This window comes from Hyla sarda, chromosome 6 (genome assembly GCF_029499605.1).
Source record: "Hyla sarda isolate aHylSar1 chromosome 6, aHylSar1.hap1, whole genome shotgun sequence".
Taxonomy (NCBI): domain Eukaryota; kingdom Metazoa; phylum Chordata; class Amphibia; order Anura; family Hylidae; genus Hyla; species Hyla sarda.
In genome coordinates, this window is record NC_079194.1 from 48205547 (window position 1) to 48217556 (window position 12010).

The 12010-nt window shown below is 47.4% G+C and overlaps 1 protein-coding gene across 1 annotated transcript in view; it reads right to left on the reverse strand.

Annotated features, from left to right (window-relative positions):
* PLA2G4A (phospholipase A2 group IVA) overlaps positions 1 to 11667 on the reverse strand; it is a 118052-nt gene extending 106385 nt beyond the window's left edge. The window contains exon 1 of the mRNA XM_056523618.1: positions 11565 to 11667. The gene's annotated coding sequence lies outside the window, so the exon portion shown is untranslated. The remainder of the gene's footprint in view (positions 1 to 11564) is intronic.
* Between the last annotated feature and the right edge of the window lie 343 nt (positions 11668 to 12010).

Here is a 12010-nt window from a genome sequence, read left to right on the forward strand (position 1 = left end):
TCCAAGGTGCCCACATCTTTACCAAACTGGACTTAAGAGGTGCTTATAATCTCATCCGCATCAGGGAGGGGGACGAATGGAAAACGGCATTTAACACTAGAGATGGACACTTTGAGTATCTGGTCATGCCCTTTGGCCTGTGCAACGCCCCTGCCGTCTTCCAAGACTTTGTTAATGAAATTTTTCGTGATCTCTTATATTCCTGTGTTGTTGTGTATCTGGACGATATTCTGATTTTTTCTGCCAACCTAGAAGAACACCGCCAGCATGTCCGCATGGTTCTTCAGAGACTTCGAGACAATCAACTTTATGCCAAAATGGAGGAATGTCTGTTTGAATGTCAATCTCTTCCTTTCCTAGGATACTTGGTCTCTGGCCAGGGACTACAAATGGACCCAGACAAACTCTCTGCCGTCTTAGATTGGCCACGCCCCTCCGGACTCCGTGCTATCCAACGTTTTTTGGGGTTCGCCAATTATTACAGACAATTTATTCCACATTTTTCCACCATTGTCCCTCCTATCGTGGCTTTAACCAAGAAGAATGCCAATCCTAAGTCTTGGCCTCCTCAAGCGGAAGACGCCTTTAAACGGCTCAAGTCTGCCTTTTCTTCTGCTCCCGTGCTCTCCAGACCTGACCCATCTAAACCCTTCCTATTGGAGGTTGATGCCTCCTCAGTAGGAGCTGGAGCGGTTCTTCTACAAAAAAAATTCTTCTGGGCATGCTGTTACTTGTGGTTTTTTTTCTAGGACCTTCTCTCCGGCGGAGAGGAACTACTCCATCGGGGATCGAGAGCTACTGGCCATTAAATTGGCACTTGAGGAATGGAGGCATCTGCTGGAGGGATCAAAATTTCCAGTTATCATTTACACCGATCACAAGAATCTCTCCTATCTCCAGTCTGCCCAACGGCTGAACCCTCGCCAGGCCAGGTGGTCTCTGTTCTTTGCCCGGTTTAATTTTGAAATTCACTTTCGCCCTGCCGATAAGAACATTAGGGCCGATGCTCTCTCTCGTTCCTCGGATGCCTCTGAAGTAGAGCTCTCCCCGCAACACATCATTTCTCCTGACTGCCTGATCTCCACTTCTCCAGCCTCCATCAGGCAAACTCCTCCAGGGAAGACCTTCGTCTCTCCACGCCAACGCCTCGGAATCCTCAAATGGGGTCACTCCTCCCATCTCGCAGGCCATGCGGGCATCAAGAAATCCTTGCAACTCATCTCTCGTTTCTATTGGTGGCCGACTCTGGAGACGGATGTTGTTGATTTTGTGCGGGCCTTCACTGTCTGTGCCCGGGATAAGACTCCTCACCAGAAGCCTGCTGGTCTTCTTCATCCTCTGCCTGTCCCCGAACAGCCTTGGTCTCTGATTGGTATGGATTTTATTACAGACTTACCCCCATCCCATGGCAACACTGTTGTTTGGGTGGTCGTTGATCGATTTTCCAAGATGGCACATTTTATTCCTCTTCCTGGTCTTCCTTCAGCGCCTCAGTTGGCAAAACAATTTTTTGTACACATTTTTCGTCTTCACGGGTTGCCCACGCAGATCGTCTCGGATAGAGGCGTCCAATTCGTGTCAAAATTCTGGAGGGCTCTCTGTAAACAACTCAAGATTAAATTAAACTTTTCTTCTGCTTATCATCCTCAATCCAATGGGCAAGTAGAAAGAGTTAATCAGGTCCTGGGTGACTATTTACGGCATTTTGTTTCCTCCCGCCAGGATGACTGGGCAGATCTTCTTCCATGGGCCGAATTCTCGTACAACTTCAGAGTCTCTGAATCTTCTTCCAAATCCCCATTTTTCGTGGTGTACGGCCGTCACCCTCTTCCCCCCCTCCCTACTCCCTTGCCCTCTGGTTTGCCCGCTGTGGATGAAATAACTCGTGATCTTTCCACCATATGGAAAGAGACCCAAAATTCTCTCTTACAGGCCTCATCACGTATGAAGAAGTTTGCTGATAAGAAAAGAAGAGCTCCCCCCATTTTTTCTCCCGGAGACAAGGTATGGCTCTCCGCTAAATATGTCCGCTTCCGTGTTCCCAGCTACAAATTGGGACCACGCTATCTTGGTCCTTTCAAAATTTTGTGCCAGATTAATCCTGTCTCTTACAAACTTCTTCTTCCTCCTTCTCTTCGTATTCCTAATGCCTTTCATGTTTCTCTTCTTAAACCACTCATCATCAACCGTTTCTCTCCCAAACTTGTTTCTCCCACTCCTGTTTCCGGCTCTTCGGACATCTTCTCCGTAAAGGAGAAACTGGCCTCCAAGAAGGTCAGAGGGAAAACCTTTTTTTTGGTCGATTGGGAGGGCTGTGGTCCTGAGGAGAGATCCTGGGAACCTGAGGACAATATCCTAGACAAAAGTCTGGTCCTCAGGTTCTCAGGCTCCAAGAAGAGGGGGAGACCCAAGGGGGGGGGTACTGTTACGCCGAGCGCTCCGGGTCCCCGCTCCTCCCCGGAGCGCTCGCTACACCCTCGCTACTGCAGCGCCCCGGTCAGATCCACTGACCGGGTGCGCTGCGATACCGCCTCCAGCCGGGATGCGATTCGCGATGCGCACCCCGGCTCCCGTACCTGACTCGCTCTCCATCGGTCCTGTCCCGGCGCGCGCGGCCCCGCTCCCTAGGGTGCGCGCGCGCCGGGTCTCTGCGATTTAAAGGGCCACTGCGCCGCTGATTGGCGCAGTGGTTCTAATTAGTGTGTTCACCTGTGCACTCCCTATGTATACCTCACTTCCCCTGCACTCCCTCACCGGATCTTGTTGCCCTTGTGCCTAGTGAAAGCGTTTCCTTGTGTGTTCCTAGCCTGTGTTCCAGACCTCCTGCCGTTGCCCCTGACTACGATCCTTGCTGCCTGCCCCGACCTTCTGCTACGTCCGACCTTGCTTTTGTCTACTCCCTTGTACCGCGCCTATCTTCAGCAGTCAGAGAGGTTGAGCCGTTGCTAGTGGATACGACCTGGTTACTACCGCCGCAGCAAGACCATCCCGCTTTGCGGCGGGCTCTGGTGAACACCAGTAGTAACTTAGAACCGGTCCACTAGCACGGTCCACGCCAATCCCTCTCTGGCACAGAGGATCCACCTCCTGCCAGCCGGCATCGTGACAGGAACCACAGAGCGTCTTCTGCTCTAGATGTTGAGGTTGCTATGAACCATTGTTACGCCGAGCGCTTCGGGTCCCCGCTCCTCCCCGGAGCGCTCGCAGCATCCTCTCATTCGCAGCGCCCCGGTCAGACCTGCTGACCGGGTGCGCTGCAATATCTCTCCCAGCCGGGATGCGATTCGCGACGCGGGAGGCGCCCGCTCGCGGTGCGCGTCCCGGCTCCCGTACCTGACCCGTTCCCCGTCTGTCTTGTCCCGGCGCGCACGACCCCGCTCCTTAGGGCGCGCGCGCCGGGTCTCTGCAATTTAAAAGGGCCACTGCGCCACTGATTGGCGCAGCAGGCCTAATCAGTGTTTTCACCTGTGCACTCCCTACTTATACCTCACTTCCCCTGCACTCCCTCGCCGGATCTTGTTGCCATTGTGCCAGTGAAAGCGTTCCCTTGTGTGTTCCTGTGTTCCAGACCTCCTGCCGTTGCCCCTGACTACGATCCTTGCTGCCTGCCCTGACCTTCTGCTACGTCCGACCTTGCTCTTGTCTACTCCCTTGTACCGCGCCTATCTTCAGCAGTCAGAGAGGTTGAGCCGTTGCTGGTGGATACGACCTGGTTGCTACCGCCGCTGCAAGACCATCCCGCTTTGCGGCGGGCTCTGGTGAATACCAGTAGCAACTTAGAACCGGTCCACCAACATGGTCCACGCCAATCCCTCTCTGGCACAGAGGATCCACCTCCAGCCAGCCAAATCGTGACAACCATATCTTGTACCTGGGACGACAACCTAATTCCTTATACAAGCTTAACTATACTCCCCTTTTTCAACGTGTCTTAAGAGATCTCACAAGATGGCAGACTCTGCCCTTATCTCTATTTTTCACTTTGTGAAAATGGTTAGTTTTGGAAGGCTCCTCTACCCTCTGCAGATGATTCCTTTATTACTACACCATTCGGATGTCTCTCATCTGCAGGCAGTCCTCACTACCTTCCTATGGAATGGTAAGCGCCCTCGGATCGCTTTTCGAAAGCTATGTCTTCCAAAATCTGAGGGGGGTCTGCAGACTGTATAATTTGGCGGCTTTCCACAGACATGCCAGGGACTCGATGCTGAATACGTTCTTGTTTTAAAATTTGTGCGTGGAAGAGGCACTGGCGTCACCGTGGGATTTGGGTGCTCTCCTACACACTCCGTATGGCGCCTTACCTGCTTCTGTTAAAACGAGCCTCCTCTTGAAAGACACAATTGCTGCCTGGAATGCTGTTTGGAAGCTCTTTGGGCTTCCCTATATTGTGTCCTTAGGTCTGCCCCTCTGTAACTCACCTTCTTTCACTCAGGGAAGAAAAAACAAACGTTTTACTCTCTGGGTTCGTGCGGGTATCACACAGGTAAGACATGTCCTCTCGGATGCTGGTGGCTCTCTGCTATCCTGGGAGGTGTTATTGGACCAATATGGTCTCCGGCCTCAGCAGGCCTTCCAGTACTTTGAGTTAAAATCCTATCTGCACTCCTTACCAAGCTACCAAAATTTCTATGCTACTGACAAGATGTTTTACACTTTTCTGGGAGAGGAGGAGAGCCATTAGTCTTTGTCGGACATATACGCTCACCTAAAGTGAGTGGCTCTCAACTCATTGAGTGACACTGTATTCCAATCTTGGGAGAGGGACTTGGAGGTTTGAGATGTCCAATCTAAATTGCTTTTGGGTCTCTTACAGGTCAGGAAGGCAACCACTAGTGAAACCTGGACAGAGACTCATTTACATATTTTACACAAAGCTACCTATGCTTACAATCTCTCTTATAGGGATGCTCTGGCACACTACCTGCGAAGGTGTCCTAAATGTTACTTAGAGAAGGCGGGTCTCCTACACATGCTCTGGGAGTGTCCCGCTCTCTTGGGTATGTGGAAAGAAGTGGGGGAGTTTATTACACAAGTGTGGCAGGTGGAGGTTCCTCTGACCTGGCTGAGTATGATCTTTCATTACATACCCAGGGGGATCACAATATCCAACGGGCAGTTTAGTTGCTGTAAAAGGGGTTCATCTCATGTTGTTGTCCACAGCTAAATGCTTATTGCGTTTCTAGTTACAGGAGGAAGTCCCCACTCTGACGCAAATTGTAGACACTATGAAAGGTCTTCTATTTATTCATAGGCTAGAGACCTTGCGTAATACGGAAAGTAGGGCAGGAAAGATTTTCAGAGACTGGAGGAGGTTCTTGAATTTGCCTATCCACCCAAAGACATCACGAAACTCATGTCTGATTTTTGCCATTCTTCCTGGTATTGTAGGGCATCCCTGGCGGGTACATCGGGGAGGTTGCGCGTGGAGGTGTAGGTTCAGATTACTTCTCAGTGGTGGTGGTTTGGGGGTAGTGCAGCGGACTTCTCTTCTCTCCTTTTTTTTCTTGTCTCCACTTCTCTTTCTCTTCTTTCTTTGCCTTTGTGTCTATTCTTTATGTCAGCTCCTATTTCCTTTATTCATCTTTCAATATCCCGTATTCGGGGTCCTTTGCCCCTCTGTTTATTGCGGGCTGACCTTATGAGTTCTGATGGGGATGTCCTCTTGTTTGGCTAGGGGATACTTTCTTTTCTTTCAGTTTTTCTTTGTTGAGTATTTTGTTTGATGGGGAGTAGTTTATTTTGTTTCTGTTTTATGATACAGTACACTTTTGTATGGTGGGAGGTGGGTTAGATGTAGGTCAATATACCAGGGCCTTCCTCTCTAGGAGAGGTCGAATGCATGATGGACATGGTTCTCTTTATGAGTGACGTGGAGGCGCTAGCCACTTGCACTATTTATACCCTTCACTGCTCGGATATGGAATGTTTGACAATATTATTTTGGAGACTTACTTGCCTCTATGTTCAGGATCTTATTAGACTATCGTGACTGCTCTGTATGCCATCCACTATCAAATTGTACAACTCTGCATGGTTTTGTGCCTCCAAAACTCACTGCACACATAGGGCTGCCGCCAGAAGGCCCTGTGTGTATGGTGAGTGAGGGATACTCAGCTTACTTCCCACTGCTGCTGCAGATTTTGCGCAGCGTGAAATATGCTGCGTATACGCTAAGTGGGAACGTGCCCCAATTCAACACTGTGAAGAATGTCTCTTTGAAAAGTCGCAAAAAAGTCTCAAAAAAACCCCACTGTGCCAAATATAGACAACAAAACAGCTCTAAATGCAATGATAAATGTCCCCCATAGTGAAAAGGATAAATGGCGTACGGCAGGTCAACATTGAGAAGAATGTCCAATTGAAAAGACACAAAAAAAGTTGGAAAAAAAAAAACACTGTACCTAAACTGCACCAAATATAGACAACAAGACAGCTCTAAATGCAATGATAAATGTCCCCCCTTTAGTGGAAATTTTGGGAGATTTATCAAAACCTGTTCAAAGGAGAAGTTGCCTAGTTGCCAATAGCAACCAATCAGATCACTATGTGGTAGCTTGGGGGTGTAGGGTAGGTATGGTGTAGCTGTGCAGTGATGAAAGGGTGTTAGATTAACCGTTAACTGTCATGACGCCAGGGTGCGGGTTCCTCTCTGTATATATATATATATATATATATATATATATATATATATATATATATATATATATATCCTACCGCCACCCATCCCAGGAACGATAGGGCCGGAATAAAGGATTGTCCACAACCGGAATTTTTGTAAACTGAATATAACTTTACTGCAGATTTTATGCAGGTTAAATGTAATAACAGTCTTTACAGAGGATTTTTAGGCTCCTCACAAGTTTGGTTGGGACCTTTTAGTGAATAACCTTTGATGCTTGATTACGCTGTTCCACTGGATTTAGGGGTTTGATTTAGGTTCAGTAGTCACGTAGGATTAGGATTGAGTTTTTGTATTCAGCTGAGGTTAGCAGGCTTCAGGCCTAGATTTGTCTGGTAGATTTGCACAGAGTTCCGCTCGCTGTCATATCCCGAGGGAAAGAGAGCGATGATTGGGTAACAGCGCCCTTATATGGCAAGGGGCAGGCTCAAAGCTTATTGGACCCCCAAACCTGTCAGTCCTATTACAAAGCATTGTGGTACATCACGTGACATGAGCACCTGACCTGGAAGGTCCTTAACCTTAGCAGAACAATATAATCATTAATCATGTGACCTAAGGTCCTGGAAGGAATATTTACACTATACAATATACGAAAAATACATAAAATTAAAGAAGGAACAGGCGACTAGGAGTTATCCTACTAAGAGACTCCTATGAGGGCGGAGGAACTCTGACTTTGGGGACTTACCACACAAGGTACAGTACATGTACAGTACCGGGAAACCACAACTACTTTCATTTTGCAGAGGCCTTGTTAAAAATGAAAGAAGCAAGCTGATTGGTTGCTATGGGCAACTGGGCAACTTTTCCTCCTGCCAAGTTTTGATAAATCTCCCCCTTTGTTTCCCAGGACGTGACCCCTGGGTGCACGTATATGTTATGGCATGCTATGCTATATACGTACAGTATTTACGTCTGCCCTGTGTTACCCAATACACATGACGTATGTAAACAAGTGCAAACCGCAAGGCTACGGAGCAAAAGTTCATATAGGTGCAGCACATGTGGAATGACACCCGACTAGCGAGAGGTCACGCTCCGTCTCAGTGACATAAGTAGAAAGTCACTTCCACATACCAGCGCTTCAAAAAAACTGCGCAAATCTGAGGATTTATGGCACTGTACGCCTATGCTCGCAAAGCGAATTTCCAGGCAGACATTTGGCAGACAGCTAGGATTGATGGGAAATGCGCCGTCTCATAGATGCCAATGCATTTCTGAGCGGATTTTGCAGAGGGAATAGACATGTCAGTTCTTTCTACAGAGGTTGGAATCGGAATTCTGGCGGCAAATGTTTCCGCTGCGGAAATTCCTCCATGTGTGTGGTGCAGCAGAATCCCATTGAAAACAATAGGACTCCGCTGCAACAGAATTTCCTAGTGGAATTTTTCCACTGCCGTGTGAATAAGGTCAAAGGGAGCATACATTCCAACTTGCTGTTGCAAAACTACAACACCCAGCATGCCCGGACAGCCTTCGGCTGTCCGGGCATGCTGGGAGTTGTAGTTTTGCAACAACTGGAGGCACCCTGGTTTGGAGACACTGTAATATGATGCTATTGCTATCTGGGGGATGAGACCCACACCTATCTCTAATGAACGGGCACTGTATCCTTCCATCTCTGCTTGTTACTTGTTTGAATGCAATATACGGATTCACTACTGCCCCTTTAATTTTAGAGACTGATTGGGGTCCGCACAGGCAGACCCCCCCCACCGACCAAAACTTCTGACATGTCAAAAAAGTAATTTTTTTTTTTTTAACTTACCATTAAAGGGGTACTCCACTGCTCAGCAGTATGGGCGACGGGGGTCGTGATGTCACGGCCACGCCCCTCGTGATGTCACACCACACCCCCTCAATGCAAGTCTATGGGAGGGATGTGACTGCCGCCACTCCCCCATAGACTTGCATTGAGTGGGTGTGGCGTGATGTCACGAGGGGCGTGGCATCACGGCCCCCGCCACCTGCACCCAGCGTTCTAAATGAATGCCAGATGCGGCACAGAGATCGTGGGGGACCCCCGCAATCAGACATCTTATCCCCTATCCTTTGGATAGAGGATAAGATGTCTATGGGCGGAGTCCCCCTTCAAAGGGATCTGTAGCCATAGACTCTTATCCGCTTTTATAAAGTGACAGTGCCCGTTTAAGACCAGCATTTCATATGATGGAGATTAAAGGAGTACTGCAGTCTTAGACACTTATCCTCTATCCGCCGGGACCCCCCACAGTCTCCTGTAGGGGCCCTGGCTCTGCCGTGGCTCTCCCCTGCAGGATAAGGGAAAAGTGTCTAAGGCTGGGTTCACACTATGTTTTTCAAATACGGTAACCGTATACGGTTTTCCGCAAAAAAAAAAAAAACCTATATGACCATATCCGAAACCGTATGCATAGAGAATGCATTGTAAACCGTATTCCAAATGTTGTGTGCGGTTGCATCCGTTTTGCCTCGGATACGGTTTTGCCGATTTTTCAACCGTAGGCAAAAACACTGTCGACCACGTTTTTGCCTCCGGTTGGAAAACCGTATGCGAACCGTATGCGGTTCTTTTAACATTGTTGTCTAGGAGAACCATACACAGAATTTCAGAATACGGTTGCACGCGGTTTTTCTAATCCGTTTTTGGAGTTGACACATGCGCAGAAGGAATTTCAATACAACAATAGTAACTTTATTAAATTGCTGGAAAACTAATTCCAACAAAATAGCAAAACCGTTGGCAAAAACTGATGCAAACGGATAGAACCGTACTTACGTTTTGGAACCGTATACGGAGAAAAACCGTATACGCTTTAATTTGGAGTCATACGGTTGTATCTGGTTGCATACGGTTTTTGCCATACGTTTTTTAGCGGAAAACCGTATACGGTAACCGTATTTGAAAAACGTGGTGTGAACCCAGCCTAAGACTGTAGTACTCCTTTTATCTCCAGCATATGAAATGCTGATCTTTAAGGGGCACTGTCACTTTATAACAAAAAACAATGACATATTTATGTGTCTTTAATGTGTGTATCCAACTGTTGCAAAGCTACAACTCCTAGCATGTGCTTAGTCAGTGTCTGCAACCAGTGTGCCTCCAGCTGTTTCAAAATTACAACTCCCAACATGCAGTGTCAGTACCGTGTGCCTCCAACAAAGCCTCCAACAAAGCTACAACTCCCAGCATGCCCTAAGTCAGTGTTTTGCAACCATTGTGCCTCCAGCTGTTTCAAAACTATAACTCCCAGCATGCCATGTCAGTGACTGTAACCAGTGTGCCTCCAGCTGTTGCACAACTACAACTCTCAGCATGCTCTTAGTAAGTGTCTGTAACAAGTGTGCCTCCCGCTGTTTTTAAAACTACAACTCTCAGCATTCCCTAAGTCAGTGTTTCCCAACCAGTGTGCCTCCAGCTGTTTAAAAACTACAACTCCCAGCATGCCGTGTCTGTAACTATACGCCTCCCGTTGTTGCAAAACTACAGCTCCCAGCATACCCTAAGTCAGTGTTTTCCAACCTGTGTGCCTCCAGCTGTTGCAAAACTACAACTCTCAGAATGCCCTTAATAAGTGTCTATTACCAGTGTGCCTCCAGCTGTTGCAAAACAACAGCTCCCAGCATACCCTAAGTCAGTGTTTTGCAACCTGTGTGCCCCCAGCTGTTGCAAAACTACACCTCCCAGCATGGCCAAAGTCAGTGTCTGCAACAAGTGTACCTCCAGCTGTTGGCAAACTTCAACTACCAGCATGCTGGGAGTTGTAGTTTTGCAACTGCTGGAGGCACACCGGTTGTGAAACATTGTACTGTACATTTGACACGACCAAATATATACAAACTATAAATATTTATCCTGTTCTGGTAAACAAGATATGTATTAACAATAACTCTGTTCACACTGAGGATTTATATCTTAAAAATTCAGCTGCGGAATACAAGAGGCAATGTTTTTTTTTTTTTTTTTTTTTTTTTTTGCTGGACGACAACCACCAATTAGAATTTCCCTTTTCATTTTTTAAGCGGAATTTCCGCGCAAATTCTGTGCGGGACGGCGTTGGGCCAGAAAACAAAAAAATTCATTGACTTCAATGGGACAAATACGTGGATTCCGCATGAAGAAAGAACATGTTCATTCTTCATGCGGAACCGAATTCAGCGTCAGAAATTCCTCAGTGTGAACTGAGGAGAGGAAATACAGTTTAAGGGCAAGTTCAGACATAGGCAGATTTGATGCGCAGAATTTTCTGCTGCAGATTTCAATGCAAACTAAATGACTGAGCGCAGCTTCTAATCCGCAGCTACAAATCTGCGCAGGATCCTGTACTTGTGAACGCGCCCAAACTCTATTGGGTTTTTCACTGCTGAGAGGAATAAGCAATTGGAATTACTCAGTGTGAACATATAGTGCAGTGGTCTCCAACCTGCGGACCTCCAGATGTTGCAAAACTACAATTCCCAGCATGCCCGGACAGCCAACGGCTGTCCGGGCATGCTGGGAGTTGTAGTTTTGCAACATCTGGAGGTCCGCAGGTTGGAGACCACTGATATAGTGTAACAGAAGCAGCAGGAAAAGCAGAAGCTCCTTAGCGTGAAGTGATGGCTAATGAATACATGAACACCCAGCTGCCAGCAGACAGGAAACAGAGTATATATATATATATATATATATATATATATATATTTTAACTACATCCGCCAGCCACCCTGCCTTCACTTAATAAATTAAACATAGACACTTTGTATAGGAAGTGCAGCTCCTGAGGGCTGCCTGATACTACAGCACCCACACCTCCCAACCTACAAGCCTTCATGTCCCTGCACAATGGGTTAAACTGAGACAACATCCACATAACACTGCCCTACAGCCAGATCTTTGATGGCCACAACATACACTCACCTGCAGTCTTCTCCCTCAGTCGTATAAGTCCCAGGCAGCAGGGAAGTTGACTTCAAACTACAACTCCCAGCATACTTTGCAACCACTTAAGGAAAAGTTTCAACAACTTTATCTGTAATATTTTTTTTTTTTTTTTTTTTGTGGTGGGTGTCTGTTTTAGAGAGTCCTCAGAGTCTATAGGCAAGAGCTCCCCCTACTGGCAGCTATGTGATTCATGGCTGGTTAGAGGCATGTGAGGATCTGCAAGTGCTAGGAAAGAACTGCAGGAGTATTGTTTGCAACTAGAGACGAGCGAACTTACGCTAAATTCGATTCGTCACGAACTTCTCGGCTCGGCGGTTGCTGACTTTTCCTGCATAAATCAGTTCAGCTTTCAGGTGCTCCTGTGGGCTAGAAAAGGTGGATACAGTCCTTGGAAAGAGTCTCCTAGGACTGTATCCACCTTT